The sequence below is a fragment of the Manis javanica genome, chromosome 4 (genome assembly GCF_040802235.1).
Source record: "Manis javanica isolate MJ-LG chromosome 4, MJ_LKY, whole genome shotgun sequence".
In the NCBI taxonomy this organism is placed as follows: Eukaryota; Metazoa; Chordata; class Mammalia; order Pholidota; family Manidae; genus Manis; species Manis javanica.
In genome coordinates, this window is record NC_133159.1 from 55616529 (window position 1) to 55642741 (window position 26213).

At 43.5% G+C, this 26213-nt stretch overlaps 2 long non-coding RNA genes across 2 annotated transcripts in view; one reads left to right on the plus strand and one right to left on the minus strand.

The window, feature by feature from the left end:
• The first annotated feature begins 15335 nt into the window (after window positions 1-15335).
• LOC118973527 (uncharacterized) lies at window positions 15336-22545 on the plus strand. Its single transcript, XR_012130205.1, has 3 exons — window positions 15336-15845; window positions 16096-16229; window positions 17542-22545. It is a non-coding gene; the product is annotated as an uncharacterized lncRNA (long non-coding RNA).
• The window catches only part of LOC140848912 (uncharacterized), a 53697-nt gene continuing 50028 nt past the window's right edge, over window positions 22545-26213 (minus strand). The window contains exon 4 of the long non-coding RNA XR_012130204.1: window positions 22545-25828. This is a non-coding gene — a long non-coding RNA (uncharacterized lncRNA). The remainder of the gene's footprint in view (window positions 25829-26213) is intronic.

Here is a 26213-nt window from a genome sequence, read left to right on the forward strand (position 1 = left end):
GTATCCTGAGACCCCAAGGGTGGTGGTCCCTGGCCTGGGTATCTGAAGTCAGCCTATCCTGAGCTTCTAAAGACTGAAGTTTTGTGTTTGCCAAAGAGAGAATCAAGGCCCAAGGCTAATTCCAGAGGCCTGGCCATCAGACTGTCAGCTGCCGCTACATTTTGGCTCAGATTGAGCAACTCACTTTGACTTCTGACCCTGTAGAGATGTTGCCCACTACCCTGGCAGCAGCTTGTTCAACAGGCATGGAAGAGGCCAGAAACACTGAGCCCCAGGACAGGCAGTCACCATTGGAGCCAGGGTCAGGGGTCTGTTACTCAGGAGAGCTTGAAGCATAAGGAAGCATGAGCGAAGGAACTGCATCTGGGATGAAAGTCCAACAGTCTCTTACTGATAGGCCTAAACGCATCTGTCAGTTTAACAACTGTCAGTGTCTTTTCATAAGCAACAGGAGCTTCCAGTGATCAGAAATAAATGGCATGGGAATGTGGGTATTCATCTTATCCCTATTCCTTTTGCTCTCTGGGCGTGGGCTCTCATGTTTTTTATTTCCCCTCCTTTAAAATAATTGAGGGGAATTTTATTTTACAAAGCCATCGATCCACAATGGACTGGGGGGAAAAACCTTGCTCCTTTGCAACCGGTACTTGGAGAAGCAGTGAAACAGTGGACATTTCAAATATATCTGAAAGCAGGTCTTAGAGCAAATTCTGCCACTTGTATTTAGCAGCAATTTAGGCACAAAACCCACAATCAGTTCTTCTAAGCTGTAAGTGCTGGGAGCAGGGAATCCCGCAAGCACAACAGGAAAGAGTCACTCCAGGGTAAATCAGCCCACCGTGCAGACAGGCTGAGAATCAGTCCTCCTTGAAGAGGGAGGCACAAGCCCTGGAGAGCTGCCCTGAGGGACTATGCTGCTGAATTTGCTGATTCTTCTGCATTGTTCTGCAGGTTGAGCTTAGATTTTCCATCTAAGCTACCTGGAGCACTCCTCTTTCTGCAGCAATGAATAGTTATTTTTGACATTCTTAATGCTAATTAACAAACCTCTGGTGTATATTTCCATATTTGAAAAGCTTAAGCAATCTCCTCTAGAATGTGTGGATTGCTAAGCAGGGCACTTTGAATATTATCTAACTGCCTTGAGATATAAAGTCAGTACACACATCATTCCATTTTTAACAAAAACACATTTAAGCAAATTGTCAGACATACAAAATGATACTGAGAGCTCTCTAGCTTGGTTGATTTTGTTCAACATTTATTTATCCACTCATACAATAGTTCTGGATTACCCACCTCATGTCAGACACTGTTCCAGGCACTGGAGTAAGAGTGATGAACAGGAAAATAAAGTCCCTGGCATTGTGGATCTTACATTCCAATGGGAGAGACTAATGATAACAAATAAAATATAAATCTATCATCTAATATCTGGTAGTGATATGAAGGAAAATAATGCAGTGTCACAGGCTAGAGTGGTCCAATAAAAATACAGTGAAAGCCACATCAAATTTCTTAGTAGCCACATTTAAAAGAATTAAGAGAAAGAAGTGAAGTTAATTTTAATGATATGTTTTATTTAACCTAATACAAAATATTATTTCCACATGTAGTAAGTACAAAAGGTATTAATGAGAGATTCTACATTCTTTTTATCGAACTAAGTCTTTGAATACAGTGTGTATTTTATACTTTCAGCACATCTCCATTTGGACCAGCCACTTCGAAGTGTTCAATAGGCACAAGTGGTTAGCGGCCACTCTGCTGGACAGCACAGGGCTTGGGAGTAAAAGGACATTGGCCATATCTTAGACAAGGTGACCAGTGATGGCCTCTTCTCTAAGGAGGTGGCATTCAAGTGCAGATCTGAAAGAAGTGCATGGGCAAGCCATGTGGGTATCTGGAGAAGGGGAAATACCAAGAACAAAGGCTGTGGGTTGGGGAATAAATTTGGCATGACAGACAAACGGCAAGGAGGCGGGTGACTTAGCTGGTCTGTGCCTTTTGCCCTTTACCTTCCTTTCTCCTTGGAATGCAGAGGCAGAGCCTGAAAGGGAAGAACCATCCTTTAACCCTGAGGGCAAGCACAGGCCATGGAGTTAGACTGCCCTGGTTAAAGCCCAGGTGAGCTATTGTTCAGTGTTTCACTGCTCCTCCAAGTACTGGTGGCAAAGGAGCAAGGTTCCCCCCCAGTCCATTACGGATGGATGGTTTTGTAAAATAAAATTCCTCTCAATTATTTTAAATGAGAGGAAATAAAAAAGAAGGGAATGTATAAAATACAAGACTAACTTTTAAAAATAATTTTATTCAACTAATATAAAATTACTCTATTAAGTTACTACAGAACACTTACACTCTCTTCCTGTATTCATTCTGTAGCAGACCAAGGACAAGCAATTATGTCCAAGAATGACACTTTGAGTGGCATAAGTTGTTATAGCTCCAGAGGTAGGTTTTCAATCCATCTAAGCCTCAGTTTTCTCATCTGAAAAATGGAGTTATAATAATAGTACCTCTTTTATAGGCTGTTTTTTTCTTGTATGGATTAAATAAAATAACCCCTGTGAAAGACAGCTCCGTGTGGGTAAAATTGCAATATTTCCAGAATCTCTAGCCTGGCTTTGGTGCATCTCCGTATCAACAGGTGTTTCCAAGGGGTGGAGAGAAGTCGTCCATCTCCATATCAGTAGGTAATTACCTGGGCAGCTGAGGGCTTTTCTGAACCTGAGAGGCTGAGGGGAGAATTCACTTGCTTCTGCTACAGCAGGAGAAAAAGACTCCAGACACACCCCAGACTTTGTAAGCAATAAACGGGTTTTAAACTTATTCTCCCTTTGACTGATTTCAGTTTCAGCTAGATGTTTTGCCCCGGGATTTCCCCTCCCTGGATTTACACTGAGCATGTCAGTAAATGTTCGCTTTCACTATTCACCACACGCTTGTCTCCCCAGTTGGTTGGAAGCTCCCTAAGGACAAGGACAACCATGGTCAGACTTTATAAATCCAGCACTCTGTGGTGCCACCCGAGTAGATATTTAACAAGTTGTTCAATTCTTGAAAAGTACTTTGAAATCCTCAGGTGAAGGGCATTTAGAAAGAACAGCCCCCATAGTTTCTTTCCTTCCTTCCTTCCTTCCTTCCTTCCTTCCTTCCTTCCTTCCTTCCTTCCTTCCTTCCTTCCTTCCTTCCTTCCTTCCTTCCTTCCTTCCTTCCTTCCTTCCTTCCTTCCTTCCTTCCTTCCTTCCTTCCTTCCTTCCTTCCTTCCTTCCTTCCTTCCTTCCTTCCTTCCTTCCTTCCTTCCTTCCTTCCTTCCTTCCTTCCTTCCTTCCTTCCTTCCTTCCTTCCTTCCTTCCTTCCTTCCTTCCTTCCTTCCTTCCTTCCTTCCTTCCTTCCTTCCTTCCTTCCTTCCTTCCTTCCTTCCTTCCTTCCTTCCTTCCTTCCTTCCTTCCTTCCTTCCTTCCTTCCTTCCTTCCTTCCTTCCTTCCTTCCTTCCTTCCTTCCTTCCTTCCTTCCTTCCTTCCTTCCTTCCTTCCTTCCTTCCTTCCTTCCTTCCTTCCTTCCTTCCTTCCTTCCTTCCTTCCTTCCTTCCTTCCTTCCTTCCTTCCTTCCTTCCTTCCTTCCTTCCTTCCTTCCTTCCTTCCTTCCTTCCTTCCTTCCTTCCTTCCTTCCTTCCTTCCTTCCTTCCTTCCTTCCTTCCTTCCTTCCTTCCTTCCTTCCTTCCTTCCTTCCTTCCTTCCTTCCTTCCTTCCTTCCTTCCTTCCATCCCCTCATCCATTCAGTTTCAACGTAGCATTATGAAACAGACAGCAGCTTTGAACAGACCTAAGTTCAATTTCTTCCACTCACTAGTGTGGGCAAGTCACTTTACCTCTCTGAACCTCAGTTTTCACACCTAAAAGATGGGCATAATCACCCTAGTAGTTTGTTGTGAAGCTTAAATGAGGTAATATATGCAAAACCCGAGAGCTCCTGTGGGTAAAATTACAATGTTTCCAGAATCTCTCAGCTGGCCTTACTGCATCTCCATATCAATAGGTGTTTCCAAGGGGTGGAGAGAAGTGTCTATCTCCATATCAATAGATGATTACAAGAGTGGGTGGGGTGAAGGGTATATCTAGACTGGAGATGTATGGTGGGGTCCCTTTTTTGCAGCTGGCTCATGAGAGACATGGGTGAGCAGAAGTGGATGACTGCTTATAAGCAATAAACAGATTTTTCCCACTTCATTTTTCCCTTTGACTGATTTCGGCTTCAAAGGTAATTTGCCCCAGGCTGGGAACATATTTTCCCCCCAGAGTTACAGTGCAGTAAATGAAATATATTATTCCTCATCTGCACTGTGCTGGGTACTGACCAGGATGGAGGCCTGGCATTTCTGGCTTGGTGAGCATTCCTGAACCTTTTCTTGGCAGCACTGAAAGATGCCGGCAGCTGGTAGCAAACTGGCACTAGTGTCTGGCAGAGACATAAAAATGGGACCTCACCCTGTCAGGCCCTGTTCTTGCCCTACCCAGCCTAGAGGCTAGTTCCAAACACTCCCTAGGCTTGTGGGCTGTGGGCGGTGAAAGGTGCCTTCTTTGAAGTTGTCAATTGCACCAAAGCCCTCCCTGCTTTTAAAAATACCAAACTACCACCAACAATAAACCTCTCTGTGTGGCCTGCCACACTGGATGAAAGTCTTGCAGTGCTCATCACTTCTTTAAGGCTAAAGGCATAGAAACCTTCAAAGTGTAAAGTCTGAGGGAGGTCCTAAGGTATGTGGGCCATTAGCCCCTTACCTCCATATAGTTCATGTACTAGGTTTTATCTCACTTGAGTCTCACAACACTCCTCCAAAGTATATTCCTTTGTTTCTTATTTATTTTGAAATTGTGGTAAAATGCATATCAAATCAAATTAACCAACTTACGCATTTTGAAGTGTCCAGTTCAATGGTGTGAAGTACATTCATGCTGCTATGTCCAGAACTCTTTCCATCTTGCACAATTGAAACTCTGTACCAAGTAAACACCTCTCCATCCCTTCCTCCCTCCAGCCCCTGGCAACCACCCTTCTACTTTCTGTCTCTAGAGTCTGACTACTCTAGGGACCTCATGTAAGTGGGATCATACAGCATTTGTCATTTTGTGATTGGCTCATTTCACTAGGCCTAATGTCCTTAGGTTTTATCCATGTTGTAGCATGTGTTAATTTCCTTTTTAAGGCTGAATAACATTCCATTGTATGTATATAGCATGTTTTGTTTATCCATTCATCCTTTGGTGGACATTTGGGTTGTTTCCACCTTTTGGCTGTTATGCCCAAAGTCGCGAATCCCAGAAGACCACCAAGTAGCCAACACCGATGCAAAAGCAAAGAGCCTTTATTCGAGCTAGCTCGAGCTCAATCTCTCATTTACACCAACGCAATGGCAAGATGCCAGAGAAAGAGAGCACGTTTTCCCCAGAACAAAGGTTTTATGGGTTTCCAGGGCGGTTTGGGGGCTGATGGCCGTGGCCCTGGCTGATTGGCTGGGCCTGGGGGTAGGTGGGGGGATGATGGGTCTTGGCTTTGGTCAATTGGCAGGGTCCAGGGGTGGTGGGTGTACTTCTTGCTGACTGGAGGGGAGAGAGACCAAGCTCCGATTGGCTGAAATAGGATCTGGGTCCCGATTGGCTGAGGTAGGATCCGGGTCTCAATTGGCTAAAATAGAATCTGGGAGCTTGCCCTTTCATTGGCTATTATGAATAATGTTGCTATGAACATAGGTGTACAGATATCTTTTTGAAACTCTGCTTTCAATTCTTTTGGGTATATTCCCAGGGTGGAATTGCTGGATCATATGGTAATTCTATTTTTAATTTTTTGAGAAACTACCAACCTTTTTTTCCATGGTGCTGTACCATTTTACATTCTTACCAACAGTACGTAAGTATTCCAATTTCTCCACATCCTTGCTAATACTTTTTTTCTCTCTCTCTCCCTTTTTTTTTTTAAATAAAAGCCATCCTAATGAGTGTGAAGTGGTATCTCAGTGATTTTGCTTCACTCATTTGTTTATTTTAAATCACCTTTTTGCAGAAGAGCACACTGAGGCTTAAAGATATGGCAGAACTTGCCCAAGGTCATGCAGTAAATCTGTAGGAAGAACAGCCTGTACCACCTACTGTTCTTGGGATAGTTCTGGAACTCAGCAGCAGAAGCCCACAGGCCTAGAATGTGACCCAAGCACCCATCTCTCCAGCCAGACCACCCTCCATCTATTCCGTCCTACAAATATCTGTCGGCATGGTGGAGTGCATGAGCATGAAGACTAGCTGTAGAATGTCAGGAGGTCATGAACCCTGCCATGGCTTATATTTCATATGCTCAAAAAGTGCTTGATAAGAGTACCACTGCACAAAGCTGCTGCAGGAGGCCTTCAGGGAACGCTGCCTGCCATGAGCTTGGGTATAGCAGGCAACACCAGCCCCCGGAGATTCAACCAGAAACCCAACATCAGGGTCACTGCCCAGTGCAGGAGGCAGCTGTTAACTAATATTTACATAAACCTGTGTTCAGGGGCAATGGTGCTAAGTGAGTGCCCAGAAGGGCCAGTGGGAACCGGTCTTTCTAACAGTCTCCTGGAACAGGACAAATTCTTCCATTCCCATTCCCGCCAGGCTGCCATTTACATAACAGGTAAGACAGCAACTCTGAATGATACGTCATGGAATTAAAGGGGAAAGGCTAAAAAAGGTTACTCGGGCATGTATACTTTAGAATTCTTGGTTAATCTGGGTATTCTAACGATCCCTTTTAATTCTTAGAGTAGAATCAACTCTTTTTCTTTCAGGCAAACATATCTGTGAGCAGGTTTTTAGTATTTTTTATTAAAAAAAAATTTCCCATGTGATGTCCTTTAAGACTAGAAGCAAGACATCAAGGGAAGATTGGAGAGTTTATGGAGGTTATCATCTGATGTACACATCGGCTCTGTGAGGGCAGAGATGGCTCATCATTGTATACCCAGGGTATATGACGGCTGCTTTCCCTGACCATAATAGAGAATTTAGAAAGTACAGTATTTGTTGAATGGGAGAATTCAATCCAACCAATATTTCATTTTCAAGCAATATTTCCAGCATCAGTGCCTTATGTACCAGGCACTACTCTTGTTGATTAATGTTAATGAAAACATGCATTTATTTGGGTCCAACATGAACATATCTAAGCCTCACTACTCTGAGGTAGGAAATATTCTCATTTGGGCAAAGGAAGAACCAGAACCTCAAGACTATTGAATGATTTGCTTTAAACTCTCATATCTAGTAAATGGCAGTCAGGATTGGAACCTACCTCCCTTTCATGCTATCAGGGAACTCACTTGACCTCTGCACTCTGCTGCCTCCCTGTTGTATCCTTAACCCCATCCATGCAGGTCAGCCTGTGGGGAGAAAGAAGGGATGAGAGTTGCACCTTTTCCTTCTCTCAGTCAGTTTAGAGAAGTGCACACATTTTTTTTTCTCCACCCAAAAATTCTGGGGCTGGAGGAAAAGGTGGAAGGTTCATCTCTCAAGGCTGAAGGCTGGGGTGGAATTTGCAGAAGCTCCTCCCAGGAGCTATAACTAGCTCTCTGGTGAGTACAAGGGGTGGAGTCCACCCTGGCCGGCCTGCCTGCGGTCATTGCTGGCCTTGCTAATTAGATCTCCTTTCATCTACTGAGCTCCAAGAGCTTTTACCCACATTAACTTGTTAATCTCAGCCCCATCCTCTGATGCAGATGACAAGCATAATTAGGTCTAGTCAGGAGACAAAACGGAGCCAGGAGACAGCGGCAGAGCCAGAAGAAAAATACTGGGTAGCTTACTCCTCCTCCCTGGCTCGTTGTCTCTTCTGCTGACAGAAGTGTTTTCAGTTTGCCTTGAACTGGCTTCTGCCCTGCTTTTCTGTATCCCAGTTTGGAAAATAAAGCGCAGTCAGTTTGAATCCTAATGCTCAAGTTTGGATGTGCAAAAATATCACACTGCTTTCTTTTTAGCTTTAAGTTCAGCTGAGTGTAACTTCAGCCATCCATGTCTCTGAGCTAAAGGGAGATTCCATCTCAGCCTTTCTGGTGCTAACTGCGCCCCACGTCCTCCAGAAGTAGCATCTGCTTGAGGGCCCATAAGCAGAGAAAAACTTCTTAGCGGTCCCAATCTGCAGCCTTAGCTCTATGCTGGCAGATGCTGAGATGCCCATCATCTATGCCTTGAAGCGCCCCTACTCTGCTGTGTGATGTTTTAGGCCTAGTCAGCCATGCCAGACTCCCTGTGTGCCTGCAAGGAATTGGGGTGGGGGTGTCTCTTAGCGGCACCCTCCATTCTCTGTCAACTCTTCAGCTCAGAATCTGCCTCTACCATTTAAGGCCCCCCCATCTCTCCTCCCTTCTAGGATGGGGTGTGCAGTCTCCTCAATAATTTTGGTTCTTACAAAAGCCAGGAAGAGAAGTTGTCTCCCGCAGCTTTGGTCCAGCAGACGCCACTGAGGCAGGGGATGTGGGTGCCAGCATGAGAGGAGGGGGAGAACTCTCATTCTCTTTTATTCTACAGGAGGGAAAACAAAGCACAATGAACATACTTGAAGTTTTCTCACTATCAGAGCAACTTCCCCAAAGCAGAAACAGGGTGTATTAGTTTGCTAGAACTGCCATAACAAAATAGCACCAACTGGGGAGCCTAAGCAATGGAAATTTATTTCTCACAGTCTGGAGGCTTGAAGTCTGAGGTCAAGGTATTCAGCAGGTTTGGTTTCTTCTAAAGCCATTCTCCTGATCTCGCTCATGGCTGCCTTCTCACTGTGTTCTCACACGGTGTTCCCTGTGCATGAACATCCCTGATGTGTCTTGCTGTGTCCAAATTTCCTTTTCTTATAAGACATTCATCATATTGGATTAGGGCCCAGTCTCATAGCCACGTTTTAGCTTGATCACCTTATCTCCAAACAGAGTCACATTCTGAGGTTCTAGAGGTTGGGCCCTCAACTTATGAATTTTGTGGGGACACAATTTCTCTTCCTGGACCAAAGCTGCAGAAGACCATTTCTCCTTTTCCCTTCCTCATAACCCAAAGGCTAACTGTGTTTAAAAAAAAAAAAAAAATTCCCAGGCTTTGCCCTCTGTTAATAGCAATCACCTCCTGTCAGACTTTGGAATTTACAGACCTGGATTCAAATCCCTAATTCAGTGTTTCCCACCTGTGCGGCTTCAGGCAAGTTATTTAGTGTATCTAGGTTTCACTGTCCTCATCTGTACAATGGAGATAACAATAGTATAAACCTCAGAGAGCATTTCAGGGATTAAACAAGAGACTAAAACACTCAGTGTAATGACTGAAATGCAGAAACTGCTCCCCATTGAAAGCTACCCCCCATTCACTTTTCCCTAACTGATTCTACCTCTGCTTTGAAGTCAGCACAGAAGCCATCTTCTCTAGGAAGTTCTCCCTGATATTCCAAGCTTGTGTTGGGAGCATCTCTGTACTATTTCCCTGTTCACAACGCTTAGTGCACTGGGTGGAAAGGTTGGCTGAAGTGTCTGTGTTCCCCAGTGCAAGAAACAGGTCCCCCGTCTCATCTGTCTACCTTACAGCTGACTGTCAGGTTGGCATGTGAGTTATTATCAGCTGCTGGAAGCCAGAAAAAAAATGTTACAGAAAAGAAAGAAGGAAGGGTTAGATGGATGTGGGGGAGTGAGGACACGTTAGAGCAGGGTTTTCCACCTTGGCACTATTGATGTTTTGGCCAGATGATTCTTTGCTGTGGGGGAACTGCCCTGTGCATCACCAACTAGATGCCAACTAGATGCCAGGAGCCCCAACACTCTCAGAATTGTGTTGGTCAGTAGTGTCTCCAGACAACTAACATCTCCTGGCAGGGGGAAGGGGCAGATGAAGAAACAGCACCATTTGAGAACCACTACTTTAGAGTGACTCTAAGGCTTAAAGCAATGGTTCTCAAACTTCAGCGCACATCAGAATCTCCAGAACTGGAATACTGGAAGCACAAGATTACTGGGCCTCTGCTAGGATCTGAATGAGTCCCCACCAAAGTCTGTATGTTGAAACCTGACTCCAATGTGATGGTATTAGGAGGTGGGGCCTTTGGGATGTCATGAGAGCTGAGCCCTTATGAATGTGTCTACTGCTCTTATAAGAGACCCCAGAGCCTCCTAGCCCCTTCCACCATGTGAGGGTGCAAGGAGAAGCCTGTGCTCTAGTACCCTGATCTTGGACTTCCAGCCTCCAGAACTGTGAGGAATAAATTTCTGTTGTTTATAAGCTGCCCAATCTGTGGTGTTTTGTTATAGTATAGCAGCCTGAATGGATGAAGACAGTTCCATCCCCCAAATTTCTGATTCAGTATGTCTGGGGCAGGGCCTGAGAACATGCATTTCTAACAAGGTGCTGCTGGTCTGGGGCCACTTGGAAACCACTGCCTTAGAGATAGCAAAGCACTGGACTCAGGAACATTAAGAGAGGTGTGCTGACTACCTTCTCACCTGTGTCTAGAGCTGACAGGGAATCTGGAGATGTGGGCCCTCCAGGAACACATTTACACACGAATTTCTTCAGGCTATGGGCAGCAAGGAGACTGCTAGGATGAAGGACAGAAAGAGAGGCCTTAAGTCAGGCTGGAATGTGTCAGAAAGGCATCACTGGGTGGAGACAAGGCAGAGGGTGGGGTCCCTGCCTCCAGTCCACCCCCTGGTCCATCAGTCTTACCTTAGAGTCTAGGATTCTCCGATACTGACTCAATACAGATTTAGTGAACAGCAGCTGGGTGCCAGCACACTTCTGGGTGTGGGAATACATGAAGGACATAATAGAAACAAAATCCTTGCCCTCAGAGCTTACATTTTGATGTGGTAAGATAGAAAATAATGGTACTAAACAAATTGTACAACATGTTAGAAAGTTATATGTTTTATGGAAAAAAATGGATGAGAGTAAGTAGTAGGTCTGGAAGTGGGTGGTGGGAACATAGCTAGCAGAGGTGTGCTGGTAAATGCTGGAATATTGGCATTTGGGGGTGAGGGGACAATGTCCTGATCTGTAGTAGTGGCCAATTTTGATGGGGTAAATATTCCTGCTATGGCAGATTGCAAGCTATGGATGTGACATCATTAAATAGAAATTGGAAAGAAGTACACAGAAGTGCAGCATTATATATTATTTCTACCATACAGATACAATAGATCTAAATAGCCTAGAGTACAGATAATAGTAAAATGTAAAATAATTAATGAGATGAGTCAAATGTTGAATTTGGGCACTTTTAATGCTGATTTCTAATACAATTCATTTACAATTTAATTCTCATTAATGATTGTGTATACTAACAGGCTTGCAAATTTGCTAAAAATTTAACCCTCAGCTCTTGTGAGCTGGCACTTAGCCAGCTCCAGCACACCACTAGTGGTTAGGGAAGGACTTGTGGAGAAATCCACATTTGAACAGAACCCTGAAAAGTGTATGGCTATCGGGGGATGGGCACTCTGCTTCCTTCCTGGGAAAAGTTGACCCTTGACATGGCCATGCCTTTGCACATGCTGTTCCCAGGGCCTGGAAGATCTCTGTCCTCACTGCCATCCTCAGTGACAACCTTCAGGGCCAAGCACACACATGATCTCTTGGGTAAAGTATCTTATTTTTCTCAGACCTCCTCAGGTCCTCTGTGGAAATATGGGCAGCTGTGAAGGTGGTGTGAATAAATGGCTAGAAGCAAACAATGATTCCCTCCATGATCCCAAAGCATGTTAAACCCAGTTGTTTTAGTCCATTTTATTATTATTCTGTTCATGTCTGTTCCCTGTGGATCCCTTTTTCAGGGTATGAAGGTGCCAGGATCATAATTGATGCTCAAAAGTGCTTAGCTATTGAATGGATTAACATTGACCTTAATGTGGGGTGGTTTAAGACATGGGTGGGTTTTAGAGCTCACCCTTCTGTTGGTTCCCAGACAGGGTCCCTTATGCTCTGGTAACATTGTTGGCATGACCACCTCTCCCTCTCTGCATGGGTGAGGCCCAGGAGGGCCTGGTCAAACCAGCCACATCACTTATTCGCAGCAATAGCCATTGCCTATCAGGAGCGTTAGCTCACACTACATAATCCTCACCACAGCACAGCATGTGGGTGTTCTTACCCCCATTTCTCTTATAAGGAAAATGAGGCTGTGAGAGGCTAAGTAAGTCACTCAATGTCACTTGGGTAGTAAGTAGCAAAGCTTTCACTTTGCTGCACAGGGTAAGAACTGGTTCCAGGCAGTAAGAAAGTCAGGCACGTAAAATATTAACTGTAATAACAGCAGGCGGCAGAGCTAAGTGCTCATTAGAATCAGCAGCCACACTTGGAAGCACAGAAGAAGAAATCTGTGGTTCTATGTGAGGCAAGTGGGCAGGCAGCACCTGGACACCATGGAAGCTGCTGCCCTGAGCTTGGACTTCCGGGTGGGAAAGGTCTGGGGTCTCTGGGCCCTCTGGCTGGGAACATGGGTGTTAGTGGGACCTCAGGAGAAAGATTTTTCATGAAGCTGGCTTAGGATCTCCCCCAAGCACCTTGGGCTAGTGCCATGTATTCATTTATGCATTCACTGAAACAAGTTGGGATACTATTTTTTAAACATTAACTTATTTTTTTCTTTCCTGGTTTTTCAACCTTGAGGCAATAGAATGGTCTGGGTCCAAGCCTGGGGAGATGGGGGAGTTCAGGGAGGAAGGTACAAAGAGCCCACAGGTCTCATTTTGGCTTTGCTTTCCCAAAACCCAAGTCCTTAAGGGAATGCAGAGGATTGGGGTATCCCCAACATATCTGGAGAAAATGCAGTAAAGAGAGATCAAAGATTCCTCCATTCTAGCTGGGTATGAGAAGGTGTGGGATGATCTCAGAATGAGGGGCCTGGGGGCTGCAGATCCTCAGAAAGTTTTGGGGATTCCAGGGGTGGGTACTCTGCCTCCTTCCCAGTCAGAGCCTACAGGCAATTGAGAGGCTCCTGAGGCAGTGGCTGCAGGGAGGAAGCCTCAGAGGGACACGGAGAGACTTTGTGTTCCAGGCTGGCAGGGAGGAAACAGAAGGAGCCTGCGCCCAGGTGAAGCATCGAGGTGCAGAGAGCTTCACTAGCCCCCGGCAGGGTGTGTGTGTGTGTGTGTGTGTGCGTGTGTGTGTGTATGTAAGCAAGGCCTGAGGGTGTGTGTGTGTGTGTGTGTGTGTGTGTGTGTGTGTGTGTGTAAGCAAGGCCTGAGGGTGTGTGTGTGTGTGTGTAAGCAAGGCCTGAGGGTGTGTGTGTGTGTGTGTGTGTGTGTGTGTGTGTGTAAGCAAGGCCTGAGGGTGTGTGTGTGTGTGTGTGTGTGTGTGTGTAAGCAAGGCCTGAGGGTGTGTGTGTGTGTGTGTGTGTGTGTGTGTGTGTGTGTGTGTTTGGATGGAAGCAAGGCCTGTGGGGACTGCTGCCTTATGACTAGCCAGGACATTGGGATCTTAGCAGGTCCTGGTAGACCAGTAAAGTATGAAACAGCTCCCATGCTTTTGCTTCAAGTCCTGACGTGTGATTCACTGAAATTTAGCCACAATCCCAGGAAAAGGGAGAGATTGAAAGGAGTTTGGGTTTCTATCACCCAGGGGAGTATACTGGCTCGAAATTGAGATTAAGTTGAGTTATGGAGTATACTACTTGCAGAAAACATTTACTGAACCCCTGAGATTCTAGAATCTAGGCTAGGCATCAGGGCTGGGGGCTGAAGGAAACAAATGAGTAAAATAAGGACCTGTCAGCAGCCCCTCTGTCTGCCTTCCTGAATGAGAAGTGATACCAGGGCTGGACTTCCATAACAAGCTTTTCAGTGCTTGTAACAGGAACCACTGATGCTTCTGAGGTAGACACTTACTTTGTGCTAATTCTTGTACCAAGAGTGCCCTTCATCCCATTTTAAACAGGCTCCTGGGGCTAAGAGACATTAGGCAGTTTTTTGCAAGACCACACAGCTAGTAATTTTCCCAAGACCACACAGCCAGTAAAGTGGCCAAGTTGGGATTTAAACCTAGATGGATGTGGTGGGTTGAATTGTGTCTACCCCAAAAGTGGCTGAGGTCCTAACTCCAAGTACCTGAGAACATGACCTTATTTGGAGAGAGGATCTTTACAGAACTAATCAAATTAAAATGAGGTCCATTAGGGTGGGCCCGATCCAATATGCCTATGTTCTTAGAAAAGGGGAATATTTGGACAGACACGGACACAGACACAGGGAGACTGCCCTGTAATGTTGAAGGCAGAGAATAATGTGATACATCTAACAAGCCAAGGAATGCCAAAGATGGCCAGCAAGACCCCAGAAGCCAGGAGAAAGGCCAGCAACGGATTCTCTCTCACAGGCCTGAGAAGGAACCAACCCTGCCAACACTTTGATCTTGAACTTCTAGCCTCTGGAACTGTGAGACAATGAATTTCTGATGTTTAAGCCACCCAGTTGGCGGTACTTTGTTACAGCTGCCTAGGACACTAGAGCAGTGACTGACTCCAAAGCCTGTGACTTAAAGCCCTGAGTTCCACAACCATTTTGCGGGACCTTATGCTGCTGCTACAGCTGGCTTCTGGGCCACAATGTTTCTCTTTTCCCTCTGCTTTATTAACCCTTCCTCATCTCCTCCCATTTCCTTTGAACTATTTTCTCTGTGTTTTTAATTGAAGTCATTTCTATGTTTTCTTATCAAAATCTGACTCAATTATCTTATGATTCTACCTTACTAGGTCACTGGGAATTCCAGAAACATATTAGACCTCTGAAGTGTGGCTCATGTCACTTCCTGCCTGACGTGCCCTCTACTGTATGCCAGTGACCACCTGGAAACTCTTAATCATCCCTCAAGGGTGAGCTCCTCCAGTCCCCCTTCTATAAAGCCATCCCTCAGTCAGATTTATTGTCTCCCTCCTCTAACATCAACAGCAGGAGAACATTTCACATGGAATCATCATTGGTAATAGATCTGGCTGTCTTTAAGTACCTTGAATGCTTCTTGAAGGCCCAGGAACTATAGGGGTATTAAATTTCCCCATGTGCCAAGACAGCTGAAGCTGTCGACTTCCACTGAAGGGCCTCACTCTTTGCCCGCTGGTTTCTCAAACTAGCCTTCCCATGAAGAGGAAACATGTTCGAATTACTCTGTACTTGGCATATATCTACCCTATTAACAGATTTTTTCAGTCCAGGCAAGAAAAGCCAATCCCACTTCCTTCCTATCCCCTTCCTGTATTTTATTTAACAAGGCTTTGTCATCTCCTTGAACTGGCCTCAGCAGACATGATTTGGCTGGGTGAGCATTTTTATTTTGGCATTTGAAGATGGTGTTGGTGTGAGCCTTCTGTCCATATACTGTAAAAGAACACAAACAGAATGAAAACATTCAGTTTGAGGCCATGGATCCTGTCCAGTTCCAGATGAAGGCAGAAGCCCTGCTCCTCCAGGACCCGAGTTCTGGCTGGCTGGCTGAGAGCAGAGAAACGGGGAGTGAGGTTCACAGCGGCCACCACTGCCCAGTGGGACACCTGCCCTTGACAGCCGCAGGAGCTGGGAGGACCTGCTGGCCCAACCCTTTGCAGGGGCTCTGCTGAGAACTCTTCCCCTTCCTGGGAAAACAAATCTACCTCCTGTGAGGAAAGCTCAGTGTAGACGGGTTTTCTTTGAGAAGAATCTATTCTGACTTACGCCTCTCTGTGGTGGCTTCCTGCCTCAGGCTTTGAAAGTCAAGGCCCTCCACGATTCTGTGGGCTGCTTCTCTGAGGAGCCTCATAGCTCTGAGTTTTACAAGAGTTGATCCCAGAGGCCTGCATTTGCCTGACCAAGGACAAAGGTAGTAACTTAAATGCTCTTTTCTTGTTTTAAAATTTTTGATGTTTTAATTCAATTGTAATTGACATTCAGCATTATTTTAGTTTCAGGCATACTACATAGTGATTTGGTATTTTTATACATCACAAAATGATCACCATGAAAGGTCTAGTTACCACCTGTCACCATACAAAGTTATTGCAATATTATTGACTATATTCCCCATGCTGTACTAAGTACCATTGTGCCCACTTCTCTGCTCTTTAACTTAGCACAGCTTCAGTTACCCTCGGTCAACCATGTTCTAGAAGCAGATGATCCTCCTTCTGATGTGCTGTTGGAATATCAGTGGTACGCTAACGCTAGGTCACGATGCCTATGTCATTCACCTCACTTCACCCCCCAGGTAGGCATTTTATCATCTGCTATCATCACAAGAAGAAGAGTGAGTCCAATAAGATATTCTGGGAGAGAGAGAGAGAGCGAGACCAAATTCACGTAACTTTCATTACGGTCTATTCTTTTAATTTTTCTATTTTATTATCAGTTATTATTGATCTCTTAAGATACCTAATTTATAAGTTAAATTATCATAGGTATGTATGTTAAGTAGAAGACATAGTATGCATAGGGGTTTATACACAGTTTGGGGCATCAAGTTCGGGTCTTGGAACATTTCCCCCTCAGATAAGGGGAGACAACTGTATGCCTCTGTTTTATCAACACAGCTCAACAGATCTACAGGTCCACGAGTTAATCTTACAAATATTTAAGGAGTTCCTACAACATGTTTCAAGTGTAGGCCTAACTTTGGGGTAGGGAGGGGGTGGTGGGAGACTTCTTTCTTGGTAACTTTTAAAACCTGTATCAGATAGCTAATGCTCTATGCTGATACAGGAACAAGGGGCTAAAGCACAGTGGATTTTATAAGACAGAAGTTTAGTGCTATCTCATGTACTAGTCCAGAAGTAGTTAGTCCGCAGGGTCATCCTGCCACACTCCTGTGTAGCTTCCCTCTTAGGGTCCCACCCAAGCCTCTATCCCACTCACGGGCAAGAGGGAAAGGAAAGTGCTTGCATAGTGTTCCACTCACATCCCACTAGCCAAAAACTGGCAACACAGCCACCTCTAGTTGTAAGTGATATGGAAAAATACAGTTTCTAGTGGAGCACCTATGTGCCCAGCTGAAAATAAGAGCCTTCTTTACTGAAGAACAAATATCGATGGACACATACTAGTCTCTGACAACCTTTCTTTCATTTATTCACCCAGTCAACAATTATTTGTTGAGTGCCAGCCATGTATTTGGCACTGTTTTGACACAGTTGCTTATAATTCACTGATGTGCATGAACATATGCTCAGATAAAAAGTCACACTGTGCAGTGCTCTCTAATAAGGAGTTCAAATGCTATGCATCTTCAGGAATGAAAGCTGCATTCTGACTAGAGAGATTCATCCATTTGTTCACTCTATTTGTTGAGCACTGTGGTAGGCAGCCTCTAAAATGTCCCTAATGATCCCTACACCTGGTATTCACGTTCTTGTACAATCCCCTCCCTTGGAGTGGACTGGACCTAATGACTGGCTTCTAACAGACATAAGACAGCAAAAGTGATGGAATGTTGTTTCTGAGATAAGGTTACAAAAAGATCATGACCCCCATCTTGCTCACATGCCTGAATGCTCTCTCTCTATCTATCTCTGTCTATCTCTGAGCTCTTACTCCGGGAGAATCCAGCTGCTGTGTTTTGAGTAACTCTATGGAGAGCCTCATGTGACAAGGAAATAATATCTTCAGTCTATAGCCAACTAGGACCTAAAGCCTGCCCACAGCCATGTGACTGAGCTAGGAAGCCAACTTTCTGATGCATGCCAATAGCCTCATGAGTGAGTTTGGAAGTGGATCCTCTTGCAGTTGACCCTTGAGATGACTGAAGCCTGGCTAACACCTTTACTGATACCTAGTGAGAGACCCTGGGTGCAACCACCCAACTGAGCTACACCTGCACCTGAATTCCTGACCCACAGAAACTGAGATAACAGATACTGCGTCAAGCTGCTAAATTTTGAGGCAATTTGTTATGTAGCAATAGGTAACTGATACAAGTGCCTACTATTTTCAGGTAGTATGCTAGGCCCTAAGAAGGTGAAAAATGAGTGATGCCTTGTCACTGTGTTTGGGGAGAGGAGGAGACAGGTGTGTACACCAACATGGTTCCCATCATACGGGGGTTAAGTGTAATGGTGGGTATGTGATGAATGTGAGACGGAGATAGTGCAAAGGAAGGCCTTATCCAGAGGAAGAAGCGAGATGAGGAAAGTCATCCTGCAGAAGTCCCTGCTTCCAGGGAGGATGGGGGGAGGGGTGATCCCATGGAGAGGGGAAACATGTAATGCTGGGAGGTGAAATAGCATGGTACCTGCATGAGAACAGAGCACTTTAGTTCGTGTGAAAAGCAAGAGGTGAAGAAAAATGAGGCCAGAGAAATGACTAGAAACTAGTCTAATCTTGTGCTAGTGATTTATTTTAAAATAATCAATATTATGAAATGCTGCTTTGAGTGAAAGGAAGTAAAAACTTTTAAAAGAGTTAATAAGGGAACTAACTAGTATGTTCTTTTCAGCAGTCCAACACCTGAATTTTAAGAAGCCAAACTGAATTATCTAAAGAACACAGACAAGTGTAATTTGCTTCATTGTTTTTGCTCATAAAATCGAGCAGAGAACCGCTGACGTGTTTCCATGGAATAATTGTGCTTGCTATTGAAAAACTGGCTCAGGTGATATTTTATGAAATCTCTACTTTGAAAATCTGAGGGAAAGTTTGGAAAGTATTGTATGTTTTTTGTTTGGTTAATTGTTTTCCTGCTTTTTCCCCTCTCCCTCCTGGCTCTGGGGTTCCTGGAGGCTCAGATTCATATAAGCTGAATGACTGTTGAAACATCTGTCTTCCCTCCACCAGACCATGTGCAGTTAGAGGGTATGGCCTCTATCTTCCTTATCTTTGCCTCTATACTCCCTAAGACAATGTTGGCCCATAGTAGGTGCTTAGTAAATATTTGTTGGGAGACGTTGAAATATACCTGTTTATTCAGAGGGTATTTATTGAGGCTCTGTCCTGAGTTAGACATGGCAGTAGGCACTTTGGGAGATGTAAAGAGAACTAAGAGTTGGCTTTTATCTTTGATGAGTTTTCAATCTTGTCAAACTCTGATAGAAACTGTCTCATTCATCTTGGTGTCCTGGTGCCCTATATATACAGTGTTTGGCACATAGCATGTACTCAGTAAACTTTTGTCAATTAACTATAAGTTCAAGTGTTGGGCCAGAGGAGTTGCTTCAGACTGGTCACTCGTCCACGGCCCCAAATCTGCCAGCCCAGCAAACTCAGTCCCACAGAATTACTCCCAGCGGTCCAACAAGCTGTTATGGTTAGCTAGGAACAAAAGCCACTGGGAAAGTAACGCATCACTTTTCATCTGGGTGTTTCAAAAGGAACTGAGGTATTAAAATAAGGTCACAGTTGTCCCAATCAGATCATCTTTTCAAAGGAATTATAGGGTATGGAGCCAACAGTGACCACATACACCTTAGCAGTCATCAGAACCAGTATTTTCGACACTGAAAGCAAAATCAAGTAAACAAGGTTGTGTTGTGCACTTCCTTGACCCAGACTTTCAGGAAGGAGCTGACACACTGCCCAGACTCGCGCTCACCCACATAGCTCCGAAGCCAAACAAACTCGAGAAGCTCATGTTTTCCCAGCTGTATGATGCACTCACTTCACCAAAAGACCAGCCAGAAAACAAGGAAAAGAAAAAAAATATGCGTAGTTCAGACCAGGCAAGGAAAGAAGAATTGCTTCAGCTGGCCTTTGTTTTTCTATTTTCGTGAAGTATCAAGAAATACATAAATGGAGGAAGCTAGATTAATGGCTCTTAGTTACTGGAAAGGAAACAAAATATTTTTTCTTCTTTTAAAGACCTGATCACATTATTATGCTGCTCCTTAAAAGCTTCAGTGACTTTCTGCTTTATAATCTTCAAACCCTTTGGTATCTTTCCCAGGTTTTTCACAACTCGTTTAAAACAACCTTTCTCGCCAGATGATGCCCCATTTCCTCCCACTCAAATCTGTTCTTGAGCTTTGCTAGGCTTCCATTGTCTTAAATACGTCATGTGCTTTATTGCCCACATGCTTCTGTTCATCCTATTTCTTCTGCTTGTAATACCCTTCCTTGTCTTGATCTCTAGGGAAACTCTTACTCATCTTTCAAGGCCAGTTAAAAAGACATTTTTCACTCTCAGTCACCCCAGTATTATAATATAGAATTAGCTGCTCTTACTTCTGTCTCCTCATAGGACTACTTTGTGTGTACCTTGTATTGCACTTCTTTCTGTATCATTCATTCATTCTACAACAGTCATTGTCTTTGCAGACAATCCTCTGCTAGGCACTGGGGAGCCAGGTATAAAAGTCTCTAACTAGTGGAAGATTCACACAAGTATATTAATTGTTGCAAGACAGAATTATAAGTTCTTCGGTACGTAAGTATAGGATGCTCTGGGAGATCAGGGGAGTCAGTTGGTGAAAGAGGATCTGGAAGGCTTCTTGGAGGAGAAGGCACCTCAGGCACCTAAAGGACAAGGAGTTTTTGCATCCAACTGCTCATTCTTGGCAGAGCACTGCTTGAAAAAAGAGGTCAATTATAGATCATGTCAAATCAGGTGATTTATTCCACACGTTTCTTGTGTGCTTTGTTAGGAGACAAATACTGTTACTATCAGGAGCAGCTTAGGAACTAGGGAGGAGCAGTTGGGAAGGAGAGACATGGATGAAAGGAAATATTAGAGGAAATCAAGGATAATTCCCAGGTTTCCAGTTTAGGCAAATGGGTGGAGAGTGGATCAGGGCTACTCTGCATAGGCTGTGGAGTCACAACAGGCAAGGCGATGCAGAAAGGGAAGCAAATCCAGCAGGGAAGAGTCGAATTGTTCATACCACAGTACCAGCACTTTGTATATGATGTTGGCATGGACTGGAATTAAGAGAATTGTTTTGTTGTTCTGTTTATTCTTTAAAGTAGGTCTTCTGTGGTCTTCTGAGTGGATTGGGAAGTTCAATTTCCTACTCTGCTCACTTGGCTCCTTATTTTCAGAGACCAAGAGTTCCTACTCTGAATCAGTGAGGTATTTCCTACATCCCTTGTGTCTTTAGATCATTTTGAACACTTGTACTGGAGGAGATGTTTGGATATCTGGCTTAAATGAAGTTTGAAAAGTAGGCGTGAAATTGAATAATTTATTCAGTTATTAGCATTAATTATAACCAATCAATTTTATTATTAATAATGACGGTTATTATTTATTATTTACCAAAAGTTGGCTTTAGTTAGAATAGATTCAAGCTACAATTTGCTCATCTTACAATAGTGGTATGCCATGTTAACCTAAAGGTTTATTTACTTTTATCCTTTTTTTTTCCTTGTACATAGTGGAAGATATCTCAGCAGGAATTCTAATCACCAAAGATTCTTTACCAAAATAAATAATTCCTTTAAAAAATGTTTTAATGAATCCTTAAGACACGCTAAGTAATTCCTTTCTTCTGAGTTTGACTCTCTAAAACATCCCTTGGGTTATCACTTCACTTCCTCTTACATTTAGAGAGAAACATAAATCTTTTAATAAATGTACTACTTTAAAGTATATCCAGGCCTTTCAATAAAATCAGCTCTTCATTATTCTTGATTGCTATTCTTTGCCTTTTCCATCTCTTTCTAGAAATACTGGATCCCAACACATGTATCCCATAAAAGTAGACAATACGTTCTACAAAAGTCAGCAGGGGGGAATGCTTCGCTGTCATCCCTTTGCTCTGCCTATTTTTTCTACTCAGCCTTCTGACAACATATTTAACTTGCTTTTTTTTATGAGTCCTATCCTTTTTTTTTTTTTGGTATTTTGTTCTTCAAATGTATTTCTCTTTTAAGCTACTTGTGGACCATTTTCTTCTTGTTCACAGTTCAGAAGAAATCTTATTAATAACTTTAGACTCCAAACCCTGTCTTTTGTGATTTAAGTGGGAGAGAGACAGGAGGTAGTTAACTCTGCATTATCTGTGTGTAATGGTTTGCCCAGTACATGCATAATATATGCAAGGCAGTGTTTATAATTAGTCTTTTTAATAACAAATTGTTGTGGGAGCACTATTTTTACAATATCATTCTTAATTACATGACATTTTTATCTATTCATGAAAGCAGATCATTTAAGGAAATGATCTTCAAATATTTGCCTGCATACTCCTCCAGAAAATTTGAAAATTATATATTCTTTATCCATTTTTTAAGTAAACATCTAAAAAGTTTCATGATAAGCTTGAATATTTGCAAGGGATGTGATTTATGACATGTTATAAATACTACCATTAAAGAAAACTCTTATATTACTCTCTTTAATGTTTCCCAAGAAATTATAAATACTATAGCAATTTGATACCAATGGTTATGATTTGATATCCGTCACTATCTAGTTAAAAAGTACATGAACAAGCATTCCTTTGATAGACAGTTTCACCATCTTTTCTCCATTCCAGTTCTCCAATAGAATTATAGTCTATAATAGTGTTTTAATGCTTGAATTTAATAATGTTTAATGCTTGGGCACAGTACCATACTTTACACACACACACACACACACACACACACACACACACACACACACACACACACACACATACAAATGTAGGTTGAGGGCTGCACAGTGTCTTAAATATTTTTCTTCTGAATTCAGTTATTGTTGGCACAGAACTAGTCAAAACAATAGACAAATATTAAAATTTTGATGCATAACTTAAAAAGTAAATTTGTTAATTAGAATTGCATTCATTAATAAACTGAGTGGCTTTTCTCAGTTCTTTCTTCTGTCATGGGTGGGTTATTTATTGGTAGAATGAGAGAGGGCAGGGCATCCATCCTATTTCTACTTATTATCTTTATAGATACAGGCATTCAGAATTTGTGTTCACATAAATCAGTACGTCAGAATGGATTTAATAGCATTCGAGTTAAATCTACTTCAGGGGCATAAGGCAAATAGACATGGTCATATATCAAAAAAATATGCTTAATGATCTATCAGCTGACAATTCAATTAGGATGTCCTTTAATTCTGTTGAAAGTAAAAAATTGGGAACCACCAGTTTTGCAAAAGGATTTATTCCCCAGTCATTAGAATCCAGTGACTCAGCTGAAGAGTTAAACACCAATATTTGGAATTGCCCCTTTGTAGAGAGAGGTTTCTGCATTTCCGTGCAATGCACAGGGTAGTTTCTAGCCAGGTGGAGATGAGCCTTTCTTTTGTAAGGTAGGAGGATAGACCTGATGAAAGGACAGGAAAGAGAGGAGAACCATAATGACAAGCCCTCGGACATTAATTTTTGGAAAGAATATTTATAGTAGTTGAGGATCTGAAGTTGATTCTTTAAAATTATCCTTTTACACGTACCCTTTGGAAAGCCCTCAAATAATATGCCAATTTGAAACCACTGTTACAAAAATCTCTGCTGAGTACCACTACTTGTTCACTTGACAATGGAGCATTTTCTCTTCTCAGAACACCTATTAATATCTGGAAGAACAAATGTTTCTTGGAATACTCCCTGGGAAATGATGCCCTAGAGGTGCACTTAATCAATTTAAATTGGCTCCCCAATTAGATAATAAAATCTAAAGCTGTGAGCTGGAGGTTGTGGCACATGCAGCAGAACAGACTGATGATGGTGATGAAGATGATGGTGACAGCTATTGTTATTAATTGTGTTTGCCTCATATAACAGAAACCCCAAAAACACTGGCAAATGCCAGTAAGGAGGTATTTTCTGTAACAGTAAATTTCTGGGCATGTAGCCATGGACTAAAATAGCAGCTGAATGATGTTAGCAAGTACCCAGTTCTTTCCTACCTTGCCACCCCATCATCCGTTGGTTGTGGTCCTTGTGTTTGTTATTTCATGACTGCAGGACGACTGCTCTACCTCTGCCCTCACAGCTGATTCCAGGCAAGATGGTGGCGTGGGGTGGGGGTGGGGGTAGGGGGAGAAGACTAAGGACTGCGACTGGCAGCTCAGAAGCTCTGCATTTTTATCTGGAAAAGTCAAGGACTTCTCCCTATATCTCATTTGCCATAATTGGGTTGGGTGGCCACCCTTAACAATAGGGCAGCTGGGAGTCCGAGTTACTTCCTTTTCTACTCTTTCTGTAGAAGAAGGCAAAGGAGAAGTTTGAGAACAGATTTTGAGTGAATCAACTTACAAGAATCCTATTCTGAGCCAGGCATTGTATGTATGTATATTACATTGGGTATAACAATCCTATGAGATAGGTTTAGTATCCCCATTCCAGATAAGGGAACCAAGGCTTACTGAGGCTGAAGTAACCTTCTAAGGTACTATAATTAATTTGTAGCCAAACTGGGAATGGAACCAGTTCTAATACCAGAGTCTGTGCTTTTCACCTCTAACCACTATACAGACTGTGGCATTTTGCTATCCTTCTGATCCAGTGCACCTACCTCATAGTACCAGACCCCAACAGCTCTGCTGGGTGTGGGCACTCCCAAAGTCTGTGCCAAATGCAGAGGAGTGGGTGGTGGGTGGGAGAAGAAGAAAGACTCACTCTAACCATCCACTCCAGCACCCCCCACCCACCCCAGATCTCCTGATCCAGGTAAGAATGGATCAAAAGAAGAGCAGGAGAAGGAAGCAGCAGCTGTAAGCTGGGAGGCAAGGCACCGAGGTTCCTTTTCTGACTTTGACCCCAGTTTTTTAGGTCATTTTGACTCTGCCAGTGTGTGTGTAAGATAGAAGCCAGGAGGAGAGATCGCAGAGCTGTGATCTAGGGGGTATGGGCACGATTACTTCTGTGGCAGGTTCTCCAGGCTCTGGAGGCAAATCCTTCCAAAGGCTGTGTGTGCAGGACTTGACTTAGAATCTGCCTGTTCCTTAGTTCTGGCACTGGACATCCAGCCCGACCCTTCCCCCCACACCCAGCCCACCATGACTCAGAAACACTTTTATCTCAGGGACTCTGGGCTACCGTGACCTACTCAATCAGGGCTGATAAAGCACAGAAGCTCCAGAAATTTTCAGAATTCAACTGCTTCTCACTAGTGCCACCATCCTGGTCCAAGCCACCATCATGTCACTCTTGAATGACTATAGGGCTTTCTGTCTGATCTCTCTGGGGCCCACCTGCCCCTACAGTCAGTTCTCCACAGAACTGCCAGACTAGACATGTTAAAGTATCATACTCTTCTGTTCCAAACTTATGCTGGGTTTCCTTTCCCTCCCAGTGAAAGTCAAAGTTTTGACAAATAGCCTTGAAGGGGCCACACAATCTGCACACTGTTCTCCTCCCTCTGCCCCTTCCCCTGACTTACATTTCCAACCTCACTTCTTACTATTCCCTTTTCCTCATGGCATCTTCCTGCCTCAGGCCCTTTGCACAGACTGTTCCCTCTGCTGAAACCACTCTTTTCCCAGACATTCAATGACAACCTCATCTCCTCTAGGGTTTTGCTCAAAGGCCACCTTCTCAGTGAGGCCTACCACACTTACCATGTTTATAAAATTATCCTCTCTCTCCCTCCTATTTCACACTGCCAAGCCTCCTTGCCCTGTTCTACTTTCTCCCATAGTACTGCACCACCTTCTTGCATAGTCTATAACTTATTTAAATATTGCATCTATTGACTATATTCCCCATGTGGCAGAGACAATCACTTAATATTCCATTTGCCTCTCCAGATTTTCTAGCCTCTTTGTCATTAGGTGAGGCCATGTGACTAGTCCTGAGAGAAAGTATGGTGGGTCATTTCCAAGCTGTTGTACTGACAAGCCCATGGCGAGTTATCTGGTCTTCTTCCTCTTCCTCTGCCATAGCAACTCAAATTGGAAGGTGAAGGCTTCTGGGTCCCTGAGTCACTTCATGGAGGACAGTTGCCCTGGAGAATCACAAAAGACATTGTATCAAAGAGAAATACATAAAGTATTGATTTGTTAAGCCACTGATAACTTTGCAGATAACTTAGACTCTTCTGGCTAACATACCCCGTCAGAATATAAGGTTAATGAGCCAGGATTTTGGTCTGTTTTGTTCTCTGATGTATTCTCAGCACCTGGATCAGTGTCTGGCACATAAAAGCCCTTTAGTAAATTTGCTGAATGAATGAATAGACTCCTGGACACTATGTCAGCATCCCTGACTCAGGCTAGTTTCTAACTTCTTCTGGAGTGTAACTGATTCCTAGGTTCTAAGCTTAAGAGCTCCTTATGAGCAGTGATTAAATCACAGTCATCCTTGCATTGTCTTCAGGTACATGCACAAGG